The sequence below is a fragment of the Triticum dicoccoides genome, chromosome 6B (genome assembly GCF_002162155.2).
Source record: "Triticum dicoccoides isolate Atlit2015 ecotype Zavitan chromosome 6B, WEW_v2.0, whole genome shotgun sequence".
NCBI classification, from domain to species: Eukaryota; Viridiplantae; Streptophyta; class Magnoliopsida; order Poales; family Poaceae; genus Triticum; species Triticum dicoccoides.
In genome coordinates this window covers 91,449,804-91,476,357 of record NC_041391.1, presented here as the reverse complement: position 1 = coordinate 91,476,357, position 26,554 = coordinate 91,449,804, and the positions used below count along the sequence as shown (strand labels likewise).

Sequence of the window (26,554 nt, the reverse complement as noted above, 5' to 3'; positions counted from 1 at the left end):
ATCAATAAAAACACGTACCTACCGTGCCCAAGAACACCTTCTACATCATCCGCACTAAGCACAATCCAATCTAGCATGTCTATGAACACTATACTAGGCATGCACATGAAACACAAAACAAGCAAGAACACTACCCTGCCTATGAACAATACCGCACAATAAGGAATCGATTCGATTCCAATCAAATTGAACCACATCTCACCGCTTATGAACAGTACCGCACAGGAAGGAATCCATTCACATCTCACTGGAACATGCTAATGACGAAAAAACCCTAACCTAGAAATCGACGAGCAGAGGGATTGTTCTTACCGGAGCCGGTGGAGTTGGAGCGTATGCCAGCCTGGGAGAAAACCCCGACGGGAAGAAGATGGCAAGCGAGGAGGAGCCGCCAATGCTAACGGCCGTCGGCATTGCCCCAGTGCTGCTGCCCATGCGCGCGGTCGAGGAGGAGGAGGTCGGCGACTTGGCGTCGTCCATGGGCCTGCAGATACCCAGGGCAAACCCTTCGAGGGGTCCCCCCCCAAGCATAGGGGTTCCGTGCAGCGTCGCATTGCCGACCCCCGTCAACGGTGCCACCGAACCCAGGACCTCGAGGTTTGGTAACGGCAGCGGAGCCGGAGCTGTCGGCACCGGATTGACCAGACAAGGCGGCCTGGTGCAGATAGGGGAGGGCGTGTGCAAAGCCCGCACCAGATCGACCCTGGAGTTCGCCAAGCCAGCAACCCACTGCTCGTGGTTGCGGTTGTTGCCGGCGCTGATGGGGGTTAGCAGATGGCGTGACAGAGGGAGACTCATCGGAGGAGAGGAGAATAAGGGGCCGACGGTGAGAGGAGAGTGAGGGGGAGTGGTGTGAAAGGGTGTGGGCGATGACATAAGAGGGAGGGGAGTTATGAGACGTCCCGTCACATCTCCCGCGCGTCCTAAGGCGTGTAGCGAGGAGCCACGCGTGGCCGCGCTCAGCCTGGCTATGAAGAAACTGTCGATTCGGTAGTAGCTCGCGAGCCTGGCCCGGGACTACTTTGTGGGTACAACCCATGCAACTAAACAGCTGATTTACATCCCGTGTGGGTCTGATTGGCACATATACAAGCAACCAAACGTGTCCCTAGTTTTATTTAGGGGTTTCTGAACTTCTGGTAGAGTTTGCCTTGCAAAAATTAAAAACAAAAGGCAACTCATGGGCTTCAATGTTTGTGTAGCCATGGGCCATGGGCTCTCGAACCATCAGGACAAAATGAACTCACAGGGCCCTCATTGCCAGCGACAGTTTTATCCTTGCGGCGCCTCAAAAAAAAATCTTGCGACCCCTCAAAAAGGAAATCTTGCGTGCTGGTTCGAGTCCACTGCCATTCGCCCATTCCCCACGCGAGATGTGCAGCCGCCGCCGCCACGTCCGCTCGCCGGTGGCCGCGCCGCTGGAAGACGACGACCTGCTTTCCGAGATCCTGCTCCGCCTGTCCCTGCAGCCCTCCTCCCTCCCGCGCGCGTCCCTCGTCTGCAAGCTCTAGCGCAGCCTCATCTCCGATCCCGGCTTCTGCCGCCGCTTCCGCCTCCGCCACCGCTGCAACGCCCCTCTCCTCGGTTTCTTTGACAAGTACAATGATCTGTCCTTCCTACCTACTCTGGATGCCCCCAATCAAGTCCCTCCCGGGCGCTTCTCCTTGCTTTTCGACGTTGATGATTACCGCTTTTCCCTTGGGTGCCGCCATGGCCTCCTACTCTTCTGGCCTATGAAGCGTTTCCAGGTCGTGGTGTGGGACCCCGTCACCGCAGACCAGCACCGCATTGCCGTTCCCCCAGGGTTCGAGAGGACGCACAGGGCGGTGCTTCACACCACCGGAGACGAACACTTCCAGGTGGTCTTGGTAGTTACACATTCGGATGACGAGCAACATACACATGAGACTGCTACTCGTCAAAGACCGGCTTGTGGGGAGACCGTATCTCAACACCGCTATCACGGCCCTACAGTGGCTGGAGTCGACGGCGATGAGCAGAGAGAGAGAGAGAGACAGTAGGGGAGGACAGAGCTTAGAGACGAGCAGTGGACAGGAAGAGATAAGATAGAATAGATTCAGAATATTCTCATTTCAAACTTGTCTTCGCCCAATGCACACGCCCGCTTATATATTGCGGACACGTTACAAGGCCCACGGCCCACTCACATGCTCACTCTTGCCCAGCCCAACACACAACGGTTTAACTCTGCTTTGTCCCGCCCGAAGACTTAGTCCTCCTGATCGTCTTCTCTGGACTGCTTACAGTACCGTCCCCTAGAGAACCAGGTTGTCCCCAAACTGGTGCATTTGGAAACTTCAACTTGAGAATGTTGTAATCCTCCCAGGTTGCGGATGCAGCAGGCAGCGTCGCCCACTTCACCAGGATCTGTAAGTGTGCTGCGTTCTTCTTCTTAACCAGCCGTCGATCAAGAATTTCCTCAGGCACCACACCTGGCAGTGATAGATCCACTGGTACTGGTAAAGAGGTGAACACTGGGGTGTGATCTGGAATGTGTCCCTTTAGCTGTGAGGCATGGAAGACTGGGTGTACTTGGCTCCCTCTAGGTAACTCCAAACGATATGCTGCATTTCCCACCTTGTCCAGAATTTTGTAAGGGCCAAAGTATTTGAGAGCAAGCTTGTGACACGGACGATTTACCACCGTAGATTGAGCACATGGCTGTAATCTTAAGTAGACCATTTCACCCACCGCAAATTCTCTGTCAGACCGTTTGCGATCTGCAAACTGTTTGTACTTGGACTGAGCTCTCGACAGATGTTCCTTCAGAGCAGCGTTGTGTTCAGTGTGAGAGGCCAGCCAAGTTTGTACGTCTGAATTTTGAGATGTAGCTTGTCCCCACAATTGGCCCATATTGGGGGCATGTCCGTAGAGCACTTGATACGGTGTACAGCCCAAGGAGGAGTGATATGAGGTGTTGTACCAAAACTCTGCTTGTGGCAACCACGCCGCCCACTTCTTTGGAGAATCATGTACTGCACATCGAAGATACATTTCCAAGCACTGGTTTACGCGCTCCGTTTGACCATCCGTTTGTGGGTGATACGTTGTGCTCATTTGCAACTCAGTTCCCCATACACGAAACAGCTCCTTCCAGAATGAGCTAGTAAAGATCTTGTCTCTGTCAGACACTATAGCCAGTGGCAAACCATGCAGTCTGACGATGTTGTTCAGGAAAACCTTGGCCACAGAAGCAGCTGTGAATGGATGCTTTAGAGGCAGGAAATGACTTACTTTAGTAAAGCGATCAACCACTACTAATATTGCACTGTATCCTTCTGACTTGGGTAAACCTTCAATGAAATCCATACTGATCTCTTGCCATGGGCTGTCAGGTACTGGAAGAGGCTGCAGTAAGCCAGGTTTTTTGCATAATTCATGTTTGGCTTGTTGACAAGTGTCACATTGTTTCACAAAGTTCTCTACAGCTTCCTTTAATCCCTGCCAACAGAAGAGTTGCTTCACTCTGTGATATGTGGACAGGATGCCAGAGTGTCCCCCTACAGGGTTGGAATGGAAAGCCTGTATCAACTTAGTTTGAAGACCTGTGTTAGCTGCTACCCAAATTATGTGATCTTGTTTAATCAAACCCTCTTGCAACTGAAATCCCGGGCAAGCCTTTGGGTCTATTGCCAACTTTTGCAGCATTGCAGAAGCTACAGGATCCACTGAATATGAATTCAATATTTCTTGCACCCACACTGGCTTGCTGGTGGATACATGTTGTACTTGAAACAGATGGGCCACTCTAGATAGAGCATCAGCAGCTGAATTTTCAACCCCTTTCTTGTACTGGATATTAAACTGTAATCCCACTAACTTGGTCATTGCTTTTCTTTGCAAATCTGAAGTCAAATTTTGATATCCCAAGTGGCACAAACTCTGGTGGTCAGTTTTGATCACAAAGGGGCTCTAGACAAGTAAGATCTCCACCTGTCAATTGCCATCATAATTGCCAAGAATTCCTTTTCATATATGGACTTTTTTTGATTGTTGACTCCCAGTGCTTTGTTGTAAAAGGCCACTAGATGGCCCTCTTGTGACAGCACTGCCCCCACACCTGTGTTGCAAGCATCTGTTTCCACAGTGAATGTCTTGTTGAAATCAGGCAGAGCTAACACTGGTGTGTTGACCATAGCTTGTTTGAGCAGATGGAAAGCTTGTTGGGCTGTCTCTGTCCATACAAATGATTGCTTCTTGAGAAGGGTAGTGAGAGGTCTGGCCAATATGCCATAATTTCTTACAAACTTCCTGTAATATCTTGTCAGACCCAAAAACCCTCTCAACTCGGTAACATTAGTTGGCACAGGCCACTGCAGCATTGCCTTAGTTTTTGCAGGATCTGTTGCCACACCTTGGTCAGAAATGATATGTCCCAAATATTCCAGAGAATTCTAAGCAAACACACATTTAGATTCCTTGACACACAACTGATTTGCTTTGAGTATATCAAAAACAGACTGCAGGTGCTCCAAATGCTCTTCCAATGTGAAACTAAATATCAAGATGTCATCCATGAATACCAACACAAACTTCCTGTTAGGTCCTGCAAACAGGAAATTCATCACACATTGGAATGTACCTGGTGCAGTAGCTAGACCAAAGGGCATCACTCTGAACTGAAACTGTCCATGGTGTGTCTTGAAGGCTGTTTTGAACTCATATTCTTCTTTCATTCTTATCTGATGGTACGCAGCTTTTAGATCCAATTTGGAAAACCATTTCCTTCCTCCTAATTCATCCAGTATCTCATCAATAACTGGCATAGGAAACTTGTTCTTCACAGTTACATCATTAAGCTTTCTATAGTCTACACAGAACCTCCAGGTACCATCTTTCTTTTTGACCAACAACACAGGAGCAGCAAAAGGGCTCATACTAGGTGTTATTAAACCAGCACCCAACATTTCCTTTACCTGCTTCTCTATTTCATCCTTTTGTAGAGGTGAGTATCTGTAAGGTCTATAGTTAACAGGCACTGTATCAGGCAGTAAATTGATAGAGTGATCAAAAGCTCTGTGGGAAGGTAAAGTCTTTGGATCTCTGAACACTTCCTTGTTCCTGTCTAACACCTGCTGCACAGCTGGTGGTGTTTCCAACATAGGTGCCATTACAATCCTGTTGAGTAGAGCAGTTGCCCACACCTCATTCCCTTTTTCCCACTTGGCCAATTGATCTGCAGAAACTTCCTCAAATTTTTCTTGTTTTACTGGCAATACCCCTTGTAACTTAACTTCTTGACCTTGATATTGAAACTGGATCCACTTGTCAGCCCAATGACACTTCATCACTCCCCATTGTTCTAACCAATCCATTCCCAATATGATATCATGTCCTCCCAGGGGTAATACTTGCATAGAACTGCAGAAGTTGTGTCCCTGAATCCACCAGGTCGGTTTAGGTACTTTTTCCACACAATTTATTAAGTGGCCATTTGCTACTTTCACAGGCATTGGTCTTTCTAATTTCTCTGGAGTGACAGCAATTTTGCTCAATAATGACTGATCCACAAATGTGTGTGTGCTGCCTGAATCAACAAGAATCAGGACCACTTTGTTACCCACTAAAGCTCTTAGTTGGACTGTCTTAGGATGAGTAGCCCCAGACAAAGCTGCAGCTGACACAGTAGCACATTCCTCAGTTTCTCCTGTAATTAGAGCATCCAGGACTGCATCGGAGATTATCTCATGAGGATCCACAACTTCAGCAGCTTTCAACTGGCCTTTCACTGCTACTGGCTGATGGCACACATGGCCTGGCACATACTTATCCCCACACTTGTAACATAGACCATTTGCACGCCTATATTCTTTCAACTGCTTTGCTTTCCACAGTTCCCCTATTGCTAACCTTGACCAGTTGTCAGTCTTAGTGTAAGCAGGTTTGGGGAAACTTGGCTTGTAGCTTTTCTGTTGCAGAACTAAGTCTTCTTGAATAGCAGTATATTGAGCTACCACTTGTACTGAGTAAGGAATCTGAAACTCCACTGCAGAGCGCAGCTCATCCTTCAGGCCCATAATAAACCTTGTCACTAGAAATGTCTCACTGAGTGTTGGTTCATAGAGCCTTACTGTATAGACCAATTGGAGAAACTGTTGCTTATACTCATCCACTGTACCCAACTGCTTCAGCATCATCAGTTCTTTCATCTTGAGTCTGTATACATCCACATCAAACTCCAATAACACCGCAGCACAAAACTGTTCCCATGTGTGAACTGCACCTGTCTGTTTGAACGACTGGTACCAATGAGCTGCGTTGTCAGATAAGTACAGAGAAGCAGAAGTAACTTTGAAGCTGTCTGGAATGTTATACAATCTGAAAAATGCCTCACACTTGTCCAACCAGATCCGGACCTCGGTACCATCAAATTGCGGGAAATCCATTTTTGGCATCCATTGCCGCTTGTTGGAGTTTTCGTCACCGATCGGAGCCCCGGGTTATTGAAACTCAGGCGTGGTGTCAGTCACCTGAATAGGACGTGGTGGAGGACGCCCAGGTAACTTGGGTCCCGCCCCCAGAATGTTGTTGGAGACCTCTGATGCGGTTGGAGACGACGCTTCCGCAGTATCCTGCCGCTTGTGCATCTGAACGGCAAGACTCTGGTTCTGCTGCACCTGCCCCAACGTATCACAGGAGACATTGACCTTGACTTGTACCTGGTCCAGCCGCGCTGTTTGCTCCGAGAGCTTCGCGTCGAGAGCCTCCAGCTGAGCGCAGATCCCATCGACCGCATCCAGCTTGCTCTGCGCGGCCCGCAACGCGGCGAACTCCTGCAGCATCTGCTCCTGGAACGCTTCCATCTCGTCCGCCAAAAAACACGACTGCGGGTTGGGCTTGAATGTCGTCGTGGTCGCTGGTTTTCCTCCGAATCAACCCACCTCAAGTCAGGAATTACGCATATCGAACCCTAGGGTGATCCGCTACCGTTGCCTCGGATTTGCCAGGTACGACTCAGGGAAAAAAATTGCAGCGCGGTGGCGTGGCGAGACGCTGCCCCCACAGGCCCGCTGGAGCGATGGCTCTGATACCAACTGTCACGGCCCTACGGTGGCCGGAGTCGACGGTGATCAGCAGAGAGAGAGAGAGATAGCTGAAGGAAATATGCCCTAGAGGCAATAATAAAGTTATTATTTATTTCCTTATATCATGATAAATGTTTATTATTAATGCTAGAATTGTATTAACCGGAAACATAATACATGTGTGAATATATAGACAAACATAGTGTCACTAGTATGCCTCTACCATAGACAAAAGAGTTGTCATTTGATTAACGGGATCACATCATTAGGAGAATGATGTGATTGACATGACCCATTCTGTTAGCTTAGCACTTGATCGTTTAGTATGTTGCTATTGCTTTCTTCATGACTTATACATGTTCCTGTAACTATGAGATTATGCAACTCCCGTATACCGGAGGAACACTTTGGATGCTACCAAACATCACAACGTAACTGGATGATTATAAAGGAGTACTACAGGTGTCTCCAAAGGTACATGTTGGGTTGGCGTATTTCGAGATTAGGTTTTGTCACTCCGATTGTCGGAGAGGTATCTCTGGGCCCTCTCGGTAATGCACATCACTACAAGCCTTGCAAGCAATGTGACTAATGAGTTAGTTGCGGGATGATGCATTATGTCACGAGAAAAGAGACTTGCCGGTAAAGAGATTGAACTAGGTATTGGATACCGACGATCGAATCTCGGGCAAGTAACATACCGATGACAAAGGGAACAACGTATGTTGTTATGCGGTTTGACCGATAAAGATCTTCGTAGAATATGTAGGAGCCAATATGAGCATCCAGGTTCCGCTATTGGTTATTGACCAAGAATAGTTCTAGGTTATGTCTACATAGTTCTCGAACCCGTAGGGTCCGCACGCTTAAGGTTTCGATGATAGTTTTATTATGAGTTTATGATTTTTGATGTACCGAAGGAGTTCAGAGTCCCGGATGAGACCGGGGACATGACGAGGAGTCTCGAAATGGTCGAGACGTAAAGATTGATATATTGGACGACTATATTCGGAGTTCGGAAAGGTTCCGAGTGATTCGGGTATTTTTCGGAGTACCGGGGAGTTACGGGAATACGGGGAAGAGTATTGGGCCTTAATGGGCCTTAGTGGGAAGGAGCCAGGAGGTGGCGCGCGCCCCTCACAAGCCCAGTCCGAATTGGACAAAGGGTTTGGGGTGTGGCCCCCCTCTCCCTTCCTTCTCCACTTCCCTCCTTTCCCCCCTTCTCCTAGTTGGAATAGGAAAGAAGGAGTCCTACTCCCGGTGGGAGTAGGACTCCCCTTGGCGCGCCCTCCTCCTAGGGCCGGCCTCCTCCTCCCTTGCTCCTTTATATACGGGGGCAGGGGGGCACCCCATGACACACAAGTCGATCTACAGATCGTTCCTTAGCCGTGTGCGGTGCCCCCCTCCACCATATTCCACCTCGGTCATATCGTCGCAGAGTTTAGGCGAAGCCCTGCGCCGGTAGAGCATCATCATCGTCACCACGCCGTCGTGCTGACGGAACTCATCCCCGACACTTTGCTGGATCGGAGTCCGGGGATCGTCATCGAGCTGAACGTGTGCTGAACTCGGAGGTGTCGTACGTTCGGTGCTTGGATCGGTCGGATCATGAAGACGTACGACTACATCAACCACGTTGTCATAACGCTTCCGCTTACGGTCTACGAGGGTATGTGGACAACACTCTCCCCTCTCGTTGCCATGCCATCACCATGATCTTGTGTGTGCGCAGGAATTTTTTTGAAATTACTACGTTCCCCAACAGTGGCATCCGAGCCTAGGTTTTATGCGTTGATGTTATATGCACGAGTAGAACACAAGTGAGTTGTGGGCGATACAAGTCATACTACTTACCAGCATGTCATACTTTGGCTCAGCGGTATTGTGAGATGAAGCGGCCCGGACCGACATTACGCGTATGCTTACGCGAGACTGGTTTCACCGTTACGAGCACTCGTGCTTAAAGGTGACTGGCGGGTATCTGTCTCTCTCACTTTAGCTGAACCGAGTGTGGCTACGCCCGGTCCTTGCGAAGGTTAAAACAACACTAACTTGACGAACTATCGTTGTGGTTTTGATGCGTAGGTAAGAACGGTTCTTGCTAAGCCCGTAGCAGCCACGTAAAATTTGCAACAACAAAGTAGAGGACGTCTAACTTGTTTTTGCAGGGCATGCTGTGATGTGATATGGTCAAGACGTGATGTTATATTTTATTGTATGAGATGATCATGTTTTGTAACCGAAGTTATCGGCAACTGGCAGGAGCCATAAGGTTGTCGCTTTATTGTATGAAATGCAAACGCCCTGTAATTGCTTTACTTTATCACTAAGCGGTAGCGATAGTCATAGAAGCAATAGATGGCGTAACGACAACGATGCTATGATGGAGATCAAGGTGTCGCGCCGGTGACGATGGTGATCATGACGGTGCTTCGAAGATGGAGATCACAAGCACAAGATGATGATGGCCATATCATATCACTTATATTGATTGCATGTGATGTTTATCCTTTATGCATCTTATCTTGCTTTGATTGACGGTAGCATTTTAAGATGATCTCTCACTAATTATCAAGAAGTGTTCTCCCTGAGTATGCACCGTTGCGAAAGTTCTTCGTGCTGAGACACCACGTGATGATCGGGTGTGATAGGCTCTACGTTCAAATACAACGGGTGCAAAACAGTTGCACACACGGAATACTCAGGTTAAACTTGATGAGCCTAGCATATACAGATATGGCCTCGGAACACGGAGACCGAAAGGTCGAACGTGAATCATATAGTAGATATGATCAACATAGTGATGTTCACCATTGAAACTACTCCATCTCATGTGATGATCGGACATGGTGTAGTTGATATGGATCACGTAATCACTTAGAGGATTAGAGAGATGTCTGTCTAAGTGGGAGTTCTTAAGTAATATGATTAATTGAACTTAAATTTATCATGAACTTAGTCCTGGTAGTATTTTGCAAATTATGTTATAGATCAATAGCTCGCGTTGTTGCTTTCATATGTTTATTTTTATATGTTCCTAGAGAAAATTGTGTTGAAAGATGTTAGTAGCAATGATGCGGATTGGATCTGTGCTCTGAAGTTTATCCTCATTGCTGCACAGAAGAATTATGTCCTTAATGCACCGCTAGGTGACAGACCTATTGCAGGAGCAGATGCAAACGTTATGAACATTTGGCTAGCTCAATATGATGAATACTTGATAGTTTAGTGCACCATGCTTAATGGCTTAGAATCGGGACTTCAAAGACGTTTTGAACGTCATGGACCATATGAGATGTTCCAGGAGTTGAAGTTAATATTTTAAGAAAATACCCGAGTTGAGAGATATGAAGTCTCCAACAAGTTCTATAACTAAAAAGATGGAGGAGAATCGCTCAACTAGTGAGCATGTGCTCAGATTGTCTGGGTACTACAATCGCTTGAATCAAGTGGGAGTTAATCTTCCAGATAAGATAGTGATTGATAGAGTTCTCTAGTCACCATCACCAAGTTAGTAGAACTTTGTGATGAACTACAATATGCAAGGGATGACAAAAACGATTCCCGAGCTCTTCGTGATGTTGAAATCGATGAAGGTAGAAATCAAGAAAGAGCATCAAGTGTTGATGGTTGACAAGATCACTAGTTTCAAGAAAAGGGCAAAGGGAAAGAAAGGGAACTTCAAGTAGAATGACAAGAAAGTTGTCACTCCCACGAAGAAGCCCAAAGCTGAACCAAAGCCTGAAACTGAGTGCTTACACTACAAAGGTAATGGTCACTGGAAGCGGAAATGCCCTGAATATTTGGTGGATAAGAAGGATGGCAAAGTGAACAAGGGTATATTTGATATACAGGTTATTGATGTGTGCCTTACTAGTGTTTATAGTAGCCCCAGAGTATTTGATACTTGTTCGGTTGCTAAGATTAGTAACTCGAAACAGGAGTTACAGAATAAACAGAGACTAGTTGAAGGGGAAGTGACGATGAGTGTTGGAAGTGGTTCCAAGATTGATATGATCATCATCGCACACTCCCTATACTTTCGGGATTAGTGTTAAACCTAAATAAATGTTATTTGGCGTTTGCGTTGTACATGAATATGATTTGATCATGTTTATTGCGATACGGTTATTCATTTAAAGTCAAAGAATAATTGTTGTTCTGTTTACATGAATAAAACCTTCGATGGTCATACACCCAATGAAAATAGTTTGTTGGATCTCGATCGTTGTAATACACATGTTCATAATATTGATGCCAAAAGATGAAAAGTTAATAATGATAGTGCAACTTATTTATGGCACTGCCGTTTGGGTCATATCGGTGTAAAGAGCATGAAGAAACTCCATACTGATGGGTTTTTGGAATCACTTGATTATGAATCATTTGATGCTTGCGAACCGTGCCTTTTGGGCAAGATGACTAAAACTCCGTTCTCCGGAACAATGGAACGAGCTACTGACTTATTGGAAATAATACATACCGATGTATGCGATCCAATGAGTATTGATGCTCGTGGCAAGTATCGTTATTTTCTGACCTTCACAAGATGAATTGAGCAGATATGAGTATATCTTCTTAATGAAACACAAGTCTGAAACATTTGAAAAGTTCAAAGAATTTCAGAGTGAAGTGGAGAATCATCGTAACAAGAAAATAAAGTTTCTACGATCTGATCGTGGAGGAAAATATTTGAGTTATGAGTTTGGTCTTCAATTAAAACAATGTGGAATAGTTTCACAAACTCATGCCACCTGGAACACCACAACGTTATGGTGTGTCCGAACGTCGTAACCGCACTTTATTGGATATGGTGCGATCTATGATGTCTCTTATCGGTTTACTACTATCGTTTTGGGGTTATGCATTAGAGACAGCTGCATTCACTTTAAATAGGGCAACATCAACATCCGTTGAGATGACGCCTTATGAACTATGGTTTAGGCAAGAAACCAAAGTTTTCGTTTCTTAAAGTTTGGGGCTGCGATGCTTATGTGAAAAAGTTTCAACCTAATAAGCTCGAACCCAAATCGGAGAAGTGTGTCTTCATAGAATACCCAAAAGTAACTGTTGGGTACTCCTTCTATCACAGATCCAAAGGCAAGTTATTCATTGCTAAGATGTATCCTTTCCAGAGAAGGAGTTTCTCTCGAAAGAAGTGAGTGGGAGGAAAGTAGAACTTGATAAGGTAATTGTACCTTCTCCCAAATTGGAAAGTAGTTCATCACAGAAATCAGTTCCAGTGATGCCTACACCGATTAGTGAGGAAGTTAATGATGATGATCATGAAACTTTGGATCAAGTTACTACAGAAACTCGTAGGTTTTCCAGAGTATGGTCCGCACCAGAGTGGTACAGTAATTCTGTTCTGAAAGTCATGTTACTAGACCATGATAAACCTACGAACTATGAGGAAGCGATGATGAGCCCAGATTCCGTGAAATGGCTTGAGGCCATAAAATCTGAGATAGGATCCATGTATGAGAACAAAGTATGGACTTTGGTTGACTTGCTCGATGATCAGCAAGCCATGTTAAATAAATGGATCTTCAAGAGGAAGACGGACACTGATAGTAGTGTTACTATCTACAAATCTCGACTTGTTGCAAAAGGTTTTCGACAAGTTCAAAGGTGTTGAATACGATGAGATTTTCTCACTCATATCGATGCTTAAGTCTGTCCGAATCATGTTAGCAATTGCCACATTTTATGAAATCTGGCAAATGGATGTCAAAACTGCATTCCTTAATAGATTTATTAAAGAAGAGTTGTATATGATGCAACCAGAAGGTTTTGTCAATCCTAAAGGTGCTAACAAAGTGTGCAAGCTCCAGCGATCCATTTATGGACTAGTGCAAGCCTCTCGGAGTTGGAATATACGCTTTGATGAGTTGATCAAAGCATATGGTTTTATACAGACTTTTTGAGAAGCCTGTATTTACAAGAAAGTGAGTGGGAGCACTATAGCATTTCTGATAAGTATATGTGAATGACATATTATTAACTGGAAATGATGTAGAATTTTCTGGAAAGCATAAAGGAGTGTTTGAAAGGAGTTTTTCAAAGAAAGACCTCGGTGAAGCTGCTTACACATTGAGCATCAAGATCTATATAGATAGATCAAGACGCTTGATAAATTTTCAATGAATACATACCTTGATAAATTTTTTGAAGTAGTTCAAAATGGAACAGTCAAAGAAAGAGTTCTTGCCTGTGTTGCAAGGTGTGAAGTTGAGTAAGACTCAAAACCCGACTATGGCAGAAAATAGAAAGAGAATGAAAAGTCATTCCCTATGCCTCAGTCATAGGTTCTATAAAGTATGCTATGCTGTGAACCAGACCTATTGTATACCTTGCTCTGTGTTTGGCAAAGGAATACAATTTTGATCTAATAGTAGATCACTGGACAGCGGTCAAGAATATCCTTAGTAAAGACCAAGGAAATACTTCTCGATTATGGAGGTGATAAAAGAGCCCGTCATAGAAAGTTAGATCGGTGCAAGCTTTTTCATCGATCCAGATGATCTAAGTCTCAATCTGGATACATATTGAAAGTGGGAGCAATTAGCTAGAGTAGCTCCATGCAAAGCATTGTAGACATAGAATATTTGCAAAATACATACGACTCTGTAATATGACAGACCCGTTGACTAAACTTCTCTCACGAGCAAAACATGATCATACCTTAGTACTCTTTGGTTGTTAATCACATAGCGATGTGAACTAGATTATTGACTCTAGTAAACCCTTTGGGTGTTGATCACATGACGATGTGTACTATGGGTATTAATCACATACAGATGTGAATATTTGTGTTTAATCACATGATGATGTGAACTAGATTATTGACTCTAGTGCAAGTGGGAGACTGAAGGAAATATGCCCTAGAGGCAATAATAAAGTTATTATTTATTTCCTTATATCATGATAAATGTTTATTATTCATGCTAGAATTGTATTAACCGGAAACATAATACATGTGTGAATACATAGACAAACATAGTGTCACTAGTATGCCTCTACTTGACTAGCTCGTTTATCAAAGATGGTTATGTTTCCTAACCATAGACAAAAGAGTTGTCATTTGATTAACGGGATCACATCATTAGGAGAATGATGTGATTGACATGACCCATTCCGTTAGCTTAGCACTTGATCGTTTAGTATGTTGCTATTGCTTTCTTCATGAATTATACATGTTCCTGTAACTATGAGATTATGCAACTCCCGTTTATCGGAGGAACACTTTGGGTGCTACCAAACATCACAACGTAACTGGGTGATTATAAAGGAGTACTACAGGTGTCTCCAAAGGTACATGTTGGGTTGGCGTATTTCGAGATTAGGTTTTGTCACTCCGATTGTCGGAGAGGTATCTCTGGGCCCTCTCGGTAATGCACATCACTACAAGCCTTGCAAGCAATGTGACTAATGAGTTAGTTGCGGGATGATGCATTATGTAACGAGAAAAGAGACTTTCCGGTAATGAGATTGAACTAGGTATTGGATACCGACGATCGAATCTCGGGCAAGTAACATACCGATGACAAAGGGAACAACGTATGTTGTTATGCGGTTTGACCGATAAAGATCTTCGTAGAATATGTAGGAGCCAATATGAGCATCCAGGTTCCGCTATTCGTTATTGACCAAGAATAGTTCTAGGTCATGTCTACATAGTTCTCGAACCCGTAGGGTCCGCACGCTTAAGGTTTCGATGACATTTTTATTATGAGTTTATGAGTTTTGATGTACCAAAGGAGTTCGGAGTCCCGGATGAGACCGGGGACATGACGAGGAGTATCGAAATGGTCGAGACGTAAAGATCGATATATTGGATGACTATATTCGGAGTTCGGAAAGGTTCCGAGTGATTCGGGTATTTTTCGGAGTACCGGGGAGTTACGGGAATACGGGGAAGAGTATTGGGCCTTAATGGGCCTTAGTGGGAAGGAGCCAGGAGGTGGCGCGCGCCCCTCCCAAGCCCAGTCCGAATTGGACAAAGGGTTTGGGGCGCGGCCCCCCTCTCCCTTCCTTCTCCACTTCCCTCCTTTCCCCCCTTCTCCTAGTTGGACTAGGAAAGAAGGAGTCCTACTCCCGGTGGGAGTAGGACTCCCCTTGGCGCGCCCTCCTCCTAGGGCCGGCCTCCTCCTCCCTTGCTCCTTTATATACGGGGGCAGGGGGGCACCCCATGACACACAAGTTGATCTACGGATCGTTCCTTACCCGTGTGCGGTGCCCCCCTCCACCATATTTCACCTCGGTCATATTGTTGCGGAGTTTTGGCGAAGCCCTGCGCCGGTAGAGCATCATCATCGTCACCGCGCCGTCGTGCTGACGGAACTCATCCCCGACACTTTGCTGGATCGGAGTCCGGGGATCGTCATCGAGCTGAACGTGTGCTGAACTCGGAGGTGCCGTACGTTCGGTGCTTGGATCGGTCGGATCGTGAAGACGTACGACTACATCAACCGCGTTGTCATAACGCTTCCGCTTACGGTCTACGAGGGTACGTGGACAACACTCTCCCCTCTCGTTGCCATGCCATCACCATGATCTTGTGTGTGCGTAGGAAATTTTTTGAAATTACTATGTTCCCCAACAACAGCAGGGGAGGACAGAGCTTAGAGACGAGCGGTGGACAGGAAGAGATAAGATAGAATAGATTCAGAATATTCTCATTTCAAACTTGTCTTTGCCCAACGCACACGCCCGCTTATATACTGCGGACACATTACAAGGCCCACGGCCCACTCACGCGCTCACTCTTGCCCAGCCCAACACACAATGGTTTAACTCTGCTTTGTCCCACCCGAAGACTTGGTCCTCCCGATCGTCTGCTCTGTACTGCTTACAACCGCTTCCATACTAGCCTGTTGTGAGCGGTTCTCCCACCATGCTTTATGAGCTTGATGTTGTGCTGGTTGGAGATTCCCTTTACTGGATGTTTTCTGGGAATTTTGAGGGAATTCTCAAGTTTGATTTGGAGAAGCAGAGCCTAGCTGTGATACGAGTTCCAGTCGATATGTATGGCAAGGGCAACTACTTTCAGGTTATGAGGGCTGAGGGTGGTGGGCTGGGTTTCCTCTTCATGTCAACGTCAGACTACACCGCTCAGTTATGGAAGAGGAAGTCCGCTTGCGACGGTGTTGTTTCATGGGAGCTTGGAAGAACTATTGAATTGGACAAGCTACTTTCCCTGAAGTCGGAGGATAAAAGCCCCATAGCCCTTTCGATACTAGGGTTTGCTGAGCAGAATAATGTCATGTTAATTTGGACAGTTAATGGCATCTTCATGATCCACCTCGAGTCATTGGATTTCAAGAAGCTTGCTGAAACCACCATAACCCGTCCTCACTATCGTCCATTCGAAAGTGTCTACACTGCAGGTAATAGCATGGATTACATTGTCGATACAAAAAAACAAATTATTATTCAACAATTGGCTGATGAAATTATGCTCAAGTCATTCCGTGTTAAGCCAACAATTTGAATTACCACCATATCATTTGTTTCGTTTGCTGCTTCATGGCCTCTTCAATGTACATCGATGATGTTCTGTAGTGTTCTGTTCTGATGTGTGTGGTGTCTTTTAGGTAATGACTATGATTGATTAACAAAAATATATTTTGGTATTTCATTTTCTTTATGTTCTGTAGCCAGGCACTGGGCTGCAGTTTGTTAGCTTCTTCTAATTATTTTTGCGGTTTAAGTCGAAACTAGCAAACTGTCATCACCGGCTTATTATATGAATATCCATATAATAAAACAATGCTTACCTGTGTATGTATTCCAGAAATATACAATGATTAACAAGATTGGCAAATCCCTTTATAGAATAATTTAACCATTTTATTTCCTGCCTATTGAAGGATGATATAATCCTCAAATGCCCTTTGAAGCTTAAGCTTAGTTATATTTATTTTGTTCTGTATGTTACCTCTGCTGATATTTCTAACAGAGTTTGAATAAAACATAACCACTTTGTTTGAAATTATGAGTAATTATTCATTTATCATTTGTAGGATTGCCCTCCATGTGGCAAGTCTATTTGTACCAGGAAACACTAAGCGGAGTTCATTTTCATCTTTTAGTGCTAAAATTTACTTAAAGATGATTTAAATCATGATCCAACATGTTATAAAGATTTATTAGTATTAGATTTATTTTCCGATATGAGCTTCAGGATAGCTCTAGATAACTTGTCCATTCTGACGAGTTAACAGTATGATTGTCCATGTTCTTCATTTTTATGATATTAATGAGTATACGCTGACGCTGTTATGGGAATATTCAGTAAACCAGCACAATGCACATGCATTGCTACGAAGCCACCAAAAAAGTATGAGGAGTTGAGGACTTAAGCTATTGGTTTAGGATATCGTTGAAAGACGTTGGTGTCATTTGGCCATTGGGCCGTTCATGATTAAAATCATAGTGAAAATACAATATTACAAAGAGAGTTTTTCATGTGGCAAGCCTTGGATAATCTTAAGGAAAGTAGGCCCTTTGCTAGATTTAAAGTGATACAACATTTCAAATCGTGAAACAGAAGAGGATAGACATTAGTAAGGAGACTGCACAAGGTCGTGGATCTGGTAGCAATAGAGGTTTATCGTCGAATTGGAATTAAAATTTACAGTTTGATCGCTCTCTTTATGTTATGGTGAAGAACTAGAAGTATAGGAATAACAACTAAAACCAAGAGCATGGTTTTGAGTTGGAGTCTTGTTCCAGTATTTGTTACAACAATGGATTTATCTATTACCTAGTTGACACGTGCTCGTTTCTACTTATCCTTTGTTGGAATGCCGTGGCGTCATGTGCTTAGGGTTTTGAGCCTAAATTCATGTTTCTGGTTTATTGATCGCTGATTTTTTTTGAGGGGCTTTGACGCTGATATTGGTTACAGAGCAGGGCTCCCGTTATAGAGTGAGTTAGGGGCTGTTCGGCATCGCTCAGCTCCCCAGCTCCCGGAGCGGAGTTGGCGGAGCTGTAGGTCAAATGGTGGAGTTGCCATTTACCCGCTCCGCAGATTCCGGGAGCGGACCATTACCGAACAGGGCCTTAGTAAATGCGAAAGCTTCAGATGTATCGTATGGATATGGTGCAGTAACAATCTAATATACTTGATATGGAAATCAGGGGGACTGACTTGAGGACCAAGCTTTGAGCTCCTTCACCTTATCCTTGTTGTGGCAGCGATATTCTCTGCCCACATGACATGTTGTTTGACTTTTTATGTTTGTAGGAACACGTGTTGATGTTGGACACGATGGGGCTGAGCTTTTGGTTGATAAGTAAGATGATTGTCCGGTTGGGCATGCTATTTGACCTGCTGGTTGAGCAGGTAAGCTTATCTCCAGCTGATGTTCTACCTCCTCTACTGGATATGCTCCTTTGATTGCCCTCCGTTCCATCCAGCTTCCTTGCTTTCAGTTTACCTCCTCCTTAGTACTCCCAAGTTTCTTCTGGTAGTGTGGGTTCTTCTCCCTCTAGCCCCTCCGATGAATAATGGCTTAGGACCTTCCTCTTTCTATATTGTGCTCATGTTTGTGCCTGCTTGGAAATGAGAATGTTGTTATACTAAGTAGTAGCAAATGAAGCACTAACCCTTGTTGTGCTTTATGGTTATATTTTTGTTTTTGTTTTACTTGTCGCGGCTGCCTTCTACATTTTTTTTCCTGTGGTTATGGGTCTATCAAGTCCTAGTGTGATTTGCATGTTGTCCTGTCTACACAAGTAAATAAGTAATTGATAGCGAACAATACCCACGTATCTGGTTTCAGATTTCCTTTATTTATACCGTTGTATAGGTATGCCATTTTACATTGCTGCTTATTTTGGGTCACTGTGATACCTAGTAGTGAACTAATGATTGTTCACCCCTGGAAGGTGGTTACTGTAGGCGGTTTTGTTAAATCTTATACTGCTAATCATCGTTTTGCTTGGAGTTATTGTAGTAGTATAGTTTTGGGCAATTGTCATAGTTTCAGGAGGTTTTGTTAAACATTTTCTCAGCGCGTCACTCATTGTCCGCTAAACTTGCATATATATGTAATTGGCCATTAATTAGCCACTTAAATAATTTGGTCGGTCCGACATACATTGGCCGTGCTTTATCTGGAGTTCAGTTCTTCAATTTTGGCACCATGGATGTTTAATAGCACTTCATAATCATGACTAGAGTCGTCACATAAAACTGCTTCATCCCTCATAAGATCTTTTTAGTTTCACTAGCATATTATCTTTGGTGTAGTGTTGAAATTATTGCTTGATGCTGTGAAGAGTACAAACAAAATGGCAGTTATTTTGGATCTAAGCAAATTTTAGTTAATAAGACGACATGATCCCTTGCTTTGATTTGTTAGTGTCTAGCTGGGTCTTGCATTGCTAAAAAGTATGCCTATGAGCTAGAAACCAAATGCCCCTTCATTTCTACTCCATAAGACCACGAGCCCCTCATATGCCCATTGTTCTGTTTGCTTCTACTTAGATCAAATGTAGCAAAAAACTGCTGAAAATTAAGGTCAAATGTGTGATAGTACGCTACAAATTATGTACTCCCTCCGATGCAAAATAAGTGTCGTGGTGAACTAAAACCACAACACTTATTTTGGATCGGAGGGAGTATTGTTTTCTTTTTCAATGTTGGTTTTTCCTAGTAATGCTAAGATGATTTTACTTCCACAATGGCGAAGCGCGAAGCTGATGTTTTCTCAAGTCATACAGAAGTCGTTCCACAAAAAGAAAAAGAAAAAATAGTCATACAGAAGTCATGAGAATAATTCCCATTGGATTCCTAGTAGAAAATTGTTTGGCTGATGGTATTGCTTGGTCCACAGGTCTCTTTACATTATTCTGGCAACTGAAATGCCGAAAGGGCTTGTCGGGTGTAGGTATTTGCATTTTGTATGTTCAACCAAGGAGATTGACCATCTATGTAGCATATGCACAGGATCAGCTGTGAAATGGACTTGTAAGAATTAGTCGCTTACTTTGGTAACTCCCGTCTATTATCTATTCGTATGGACATTTGTCAACCGGCATGAATGGTGAAAGGTACATTGACTTTCTTCGGTTAATGAGTACTTGACTTGTGTTTCGTTCAATTTGTTTTGCTTTATTTTTTAAGCAAACATGTTGTGGCAGGCTCGCTTGCCAATCGATCTTGCTTGCATTTCAGTGTGTGCGCATGCGTGCAAGCGTTTGGTTATCTCACGTGTAGTGTCAGGCAGGTGGATGTTCTACCTCCGATATCTGCTCATGTTCCACGATGTCCCATTCTGTGTGTGTTTTTGTTTAATTTCTATCTGGTTTGAAGCTGTGTATTTATAATCTTAGTTCTGGGCTGGCTAATGAATGCTTGGAGAAGCTCATGTTCGTTGAATTCCACCTGCTTATCTGGCGGTACTAGTATCTGCTAACGCATAAATAGGTCAACCGGTGCTACTTGGCTCTCGTTGAGATGCTGCGGATGCTAGGATGAATTTTGTAAATTTTGGGTTTTTATGAGTTTAGTCATAAAATGTCTATTTACTATGATCAGGACAGGGATAGGTAAATCAAAGCCAGAACAACATTTACACATCGATGTATCTACACAAGCTGCGACACCAGTTGCCTCTGCACCAGCAGATTCACATATTTGAGCATATAGCTGAGATAGTTAACAGAGTGGTTACTCAGTTGCTCGCCAATTAAAGCCTTTGATTTCGATGTGTGCAGATATTCACAGGTTATGCTCATAAACCACACATATTCTATTGATCAGCAGTTGCCATCTGTCCTACGGTATGGATCATCAGTTGCTCCTTTTCAGGGTGAGATTGTCAGTGCCATGTAGCACTATTGTAGTAATTTTGTTTACCGCATATCAGAAAGTCTATTCCAAACAATTATGTAATAAGACTTTGTTACTTCATTACCATCAAGTAACAGTTATGTCTGGTTTTACCGAACAACAAAGCTAGGCGGTTCATCGACCTATATAATCAACTTTCTCTGAAAATACTCCCTAGGAAGCTGCATGGAGGGTTTTACTTTGTGGGCTTTTGGGCTTCCCATCAAGTGTTGCTTTCAAGTTGATGCGTTCAATCCTGATATTTCACTGGGTTCAGACACATACGTATATGTGTGTAGATACCCAGCCATTTTTTCCCTGCACACACGCTCAGGCGGGCGCGCACACACACGCAGGCGCGTGCACACACCTGGAAAAAAAGAGTACAAATTAGGTTCGAGAGTACTCGCGTGGGGGGTGATTTGTATGGATTGGTTATTCCAAAGGTTTTTAAGTAGTTTGAGCCGGGATGCATATGAAATAATATATTTTTTCCGAGAATATCAAATAATAATAATAAACTAATTTATCGACCATTCAATGATTTGCTTTTTTTTAACACTTCAATGATTTGCTGCGGCCTGTGATGGTTTGGTCCAAATTTTTCAAAACTCACTCCGTCACCCAGAAGCTTGCTATCGAGGAAAAAAAGCCCAAAGTCAGCTGGCACTGACCATGTGCAGAATCAGCCACATACGCACCTCGGCACCTGCTCTGCTCCCGGATCACTTCATTGCAACAAAACAGGGTACAAGCAAGCACATGACAAACCGTGTTTGCTAGCAAGTAATGCAAATATCATCTTCCAAGCGAAAGCACACGTCAGGCATGACACACATGCATATGTTTCTTGCCGACGCCTCGAAGGCTCTCGTGCACGTGTGCTCCTTTTCTCTTGGGACCTTTTCCAAAAAAAGAAATATCAACATATCTGCATGTGCTGCTTCAGTCGGAGGTGCATGTTCATCACACGCCTGAGCCAGCATGCCCGCACTAGCCACCAGCTTGGACCGGCCCACCCGCGCGCACCAGCCTTGGTTGACCTACGCACGGCGCCGCATTTTTTATAAAGATACGAAAAGATACGGTGGAGAAAATCACTGTTTAAACCCTTTATTAATTATAGCACAATTTGATCCTAATTAGAAACCTTTTTCAGGATTTTACCCTTTTGATGACGCTATTCACCGTGGCGTTTGTGTTGCATGGAAGACGCCATGGTTCGAAGTAGGGTCAAATCACGCTAATCTTTGATTAAATGGTCAAAATAGTGATTTTGGCCTTAAAAATACTTAGGGGAGAGGATAGTTTGGAGGTAATTAAGAAAAATATCATTGTACTCACCCCCAAGATTACTAACCAACTCTTTTGTTGCAATTTAGACCTATTAGCTTGTGTGATGTGATTTGTTAGGTGGTGCCGCAAAGGTGCTTGCTAATGGGCTCAAAGTCTTATCATTGAAGGTCAATTATGGCATGAGCAATGGAAGCAGCCATATGTAGACCCCATCTTAGTGGACCACGTCTTAGTGATTTCCTCCTGATCTGCTTCTTCTTCCATCATTCTTCATCCTCTCTCTCCACCTTTTTCTTTGCTTTTTCATGGAGCGGCCACCTCTTCTGCAAGAGACCGATGGCTCTGCGAGGCAACATCTAAACCTGATTTGCAGAGTCCGAGCCGAGATGGACCTGCAGGGCAGCACAATGAGGCAGTGCGTTGGCCATGCCCCTATGTGGAACAGTTTGCTTTTGTCTCAGGCAAACGTATTAATATTATTATTATGACTTTTGAGTGCTTGCACTTTATGAAGATAAATAACACAAAGAAGAACATGAGTTATGCGTTGAAACTTGATATGATGAATGACCGTTTGGATTGGGATTATCTGGATGCTATCATGAGAAAACTAAATTTTTGTTTTGCTTGGATTTTGTCAGTGATGGCGTGTGTCTTTTCTAGTTCTCACTTCTCTTCATTGATGATCAGTTTGAGAATTTTAAACCGACTAGAGGAATTTGTCGGGATCCAATCTCTTCGTACCTCTTCACGCGTTTGCTGTTGAGGGACTATCATGTTTGTTGAAAGGCTCTAATTCGAAATACAAAGGTGAACATGGCTGCGCGCGCACCCACATGAATAGTGACTTCATAAAAAATACTAGAAAAAAAATCTGAAATTTCGCGTTATGAACCTTAGTCGATTATTCTACTCACATGTGCAGTTTCATGATGTATTGACACCCATGATATTCTTAGTGAAGAAAATACAATGCGACCATACTATTCATCACACAGTGTTTTTTTAATATAGCTTCGATTAGCTTTGATTTGTCATTTTTATCCAGATTACCGCGGATGTGATTTCTTCGTGAAACTTTATATGCGAGTATACCAGTTCACTATGTATATTAAAAAAATAAATTTAGATTTTTTTGATTTTTTTCTAGCATTTTTTTGAATTTACTATTTATAAAGGGTGCGCGCACCCATGTTCACCAAATCCGCGCCACTCTAATTTTACAAATACAACACAAACATCAAAATCATGAAGTTGATAATTAAATCAATTATTTATCCAAGTATACAAGCCTCACTTTATTCTCGCTTGCAAGTTTGCAACAACACATCAAAATCAAATCGACGGTGAGGTGATGCAAGCGTGGCTTGTCGAAGTATAGCTCCGATCAGGCGTAGTACTTGATGTAGCTACTGTAGTCGCTCTGCTTGTCGAAGTATCGGTCCCAGAGCATGACCCCGCCGTAGTTGTCCTTCTTCTGCACCACCGGCGTGATGCCGTAGTAGACGTTCTTGGGGTGTATCCACTGGTAGGACTTCTCGTCGGCGGTGAGCCCGATGAAGAACCAGGTGGCCGGGTACGCCGCCGTCCACCTGTCCCACGCCTCCTCCCACGCCCCGTACTGGTTGCACGCCTTGTCGCTCTCCTCGTAGATCCTCACGTGCACGCGCTCGAAGATCCCCGTCGCCAGCGCCCGCCCCACGTGCACCGCCGGCGGGTACCCGCACCGGACCGTCGCCGTCAGGTGCAGCGGCTTCCCCGGGCCGCCGCGGATGTTGCGAGCGCCAGCACGTCGTAGCGGTCCGCCGGCGTGCCGTGCTCCAGGAAGAGGTCGACGCCGTCGAGCCACGCGTCACCGAAGGGGCGGCGGACGCCCGGCTTGGACCCACCGAAGTAGGAGTTCCAGAGGTGGTCGAAGAGGTCGAGCGCGGAGCGGTTGGACGGGAGCGAGTAGCCGGTGCCGTAGCCGCCGATGGAGAGGGAGACGGGGACGCCCTTGGACTGGCAGTGCTTGATGTCGGCGCCGACGGCGGAGAGGTCGTGACCGGACAGGTCGAGGTGGTACTTCCCGTTGGCGCCGGAGACGTCGAGGAAAGACATGGTGACCATGGTGTACATGCCGGAGTCGCAGGCCTCGCGCAGGGACCCCTCGGCCTTGTTACGTCCCCAGAACACCGTCACCTGGCCGGTCTTCCCGGCCGCCAAGCACGGCGCGGCCAGGGACAGGGCCGCGGCAACGACGGAGAGAAGGGCTAGGAGGCACGCTGCTGGCCTCGAGGGTGCGAGCGGCGCCATTGTTGGTTTCTAGTTTCTACTCGTAGCTAGCTTTGGTATTGCCTTTGCTTGTTTGGATGAAGGGTTGTTTAGCTCGAATGCGATATATATAGATGGATTCTGGAGGCAAATACAGAGAGACAGATCGAGACGTGGAACTGAGCTCGCTAGGCAGCTATAGCTGACTGGAGCACCATTTTAGCTAGCTATGGTTGACTTGAGTTGGGCAAGCAAGAGTAACATTTCAGGCTCCTTTTGGTTGCTCCCTTTCGGGCATGCCGCACGCAGGAGTGACTACTGGTTACGATCCTCTGCTGTAGCGCACCCGTGCTACAACAATGGACTGGTTACGGGATGTTACATGGCAGAAACTTGCTCCGAGAAGGTCTGGTTTGGAGGATTGGGGATGGCTCTAGGGTCAACATTCACCATGACAAGTGGATTCCACGAGCGGGATGTATGCACCCTCTTGGACAAACATATATGCAGGGTATAACCAAGGTGGCGGATCTACTGTCACCGGATGGCACGACCTGGAATGCTCTTAAGGTCCAGGAGATGTTTACTCCGAGGGATGCACAAGATATCTTACAAATTGATGTAGGCGGGCCGGGGGTTGATGATTTCCTGGCTTGGAATTACACCAAGAACAGTGTGTTCACCGTAAGGTCCGCATATCATCTCAGGATGTCAATGCAAAGAGTGATGACCGGACAGCCGGGTCATTCTAGCTCTGTCCAGGGCCATAAAGGGTACATGGGACTATGGAGCACAAATGCACCGGGCAAAGCAAAGATTCACATGTGGAGAGTTATCAGGAATGGTGTGGCAGTAGGCGCGGAACTACACCGTCGTCGGATAAAACCTGGCATTTTTTGTGTTGCATGTGGTAGAGAGGAAACGATTCATCACAGATTTTGGACATGTCAACATTCATCACAATTCTGGCAGTTGATGCAGTTGGAAAAGGGAGTTTCGGTGGCGATCCCACCGAGTCCGATGAACTCTCATAGTGCATTAGCGAGCTGGTTGTTGGGGTGGTTCGCGGGGGCAGCCGACGAGGAGAAGGAGGCGATGATACAGTCAGTTTATGGCCTATGGCTAGCTCGTAATGAGGCTAGAGATGGGAAAAAGATCGCTTCTCCACATGCGATAATAATGTCCGTTTATGATCATATGCAGGAACGGAGGTAGGTTCATGTAGCCAAGACTCGCCAGCCGGTTCCCAAGATCATTGAGAAGTGGAAAGCTCCTGATGATGGCTTGCTGAAGATCAACTCGGATGGTGCGATTTCGAGATATGGGGACAAGGGGGGAGGTGGTGCGGTCCTACGGGATCAAGATGGAGCGTTTCGGGCTGGCTTCTGTCATTTCTTTCCAAATATAGCCGATCCGGAAGCAGTGGAAACCCTCGCGTGTACGGGTGCTCTCCAACTCGCTACTAATATGCATGCGGCGAGGGTCCATGTTGAGCTGGATTGCCAAACGCTGGTGAAAATGATTGTTCAGAAGGAGAAGGTTCTGTCGGCAGTTGGCCCCTGGATTCAAGAAATCAAGGACATGCTCAACTCGTTTTTAGAGTTCAAAATTTCTTGGGTAAGAAGGTCAGCAAATGTCGCTGCGCATAAACTCACTAGATTAGCTGTAGGAGAGGAGAGATCAGAGCTTTGGCTTCAGTCTCCCCCTGATCTTATCTTGCATGTTATTTCGGATGATATCCCAAACTTTAATTAGTTAACAAAGCAGCGGCAGGTTTTACCCCTAAAAAAAAGGTTACGGGATGTTACAGGGCTCGGAATACAGGGCAGTTTTTAGTTGGTTATTAGTGGGGAAGTGGGCCCATTTTTGAAAATCAGGGGGCGGAGGATTAGTATAACGGGATCGGATTTGCTATTTCACATATAAATGTGAAATAGTTATCTCGCATCTAATTTTCTAACCACTTGTTCCTGTACGCTTCACTCACGCGGGTGGTAGTAGGCTGTTGTCTATCAGTTGATTTTGCTCCTCGTGCATTGCCTGGTTGACTGTTGTGGCCACAAGTGCACTTTTTTCAATCTTCTTTATTGTTTGTTTTTCCTTTTTTATTATTTTT

The 26,554-nt window shown here is 45.0% G+C and overlaps 2 pseudogenes; one reads left to right on the top strand and one right to left on the bottom strand.

Moving 5' to 3' along the window:
* Positions 1–1,373: 1,373 nt before the first annotated feature.
* On the top strand, positions 1,374–18,350 carry LOC119320825 (annotated as a pseudogene).
* Positions 18,351–23,434: 5,084 nt separating this feature from the next.
* Positions 23,435–24,555, bottom strand: LOC119321090 (annotated as a pseudogene).
* Positions 24,556–26,554: the final 1,999 nt, after the last annotated feature.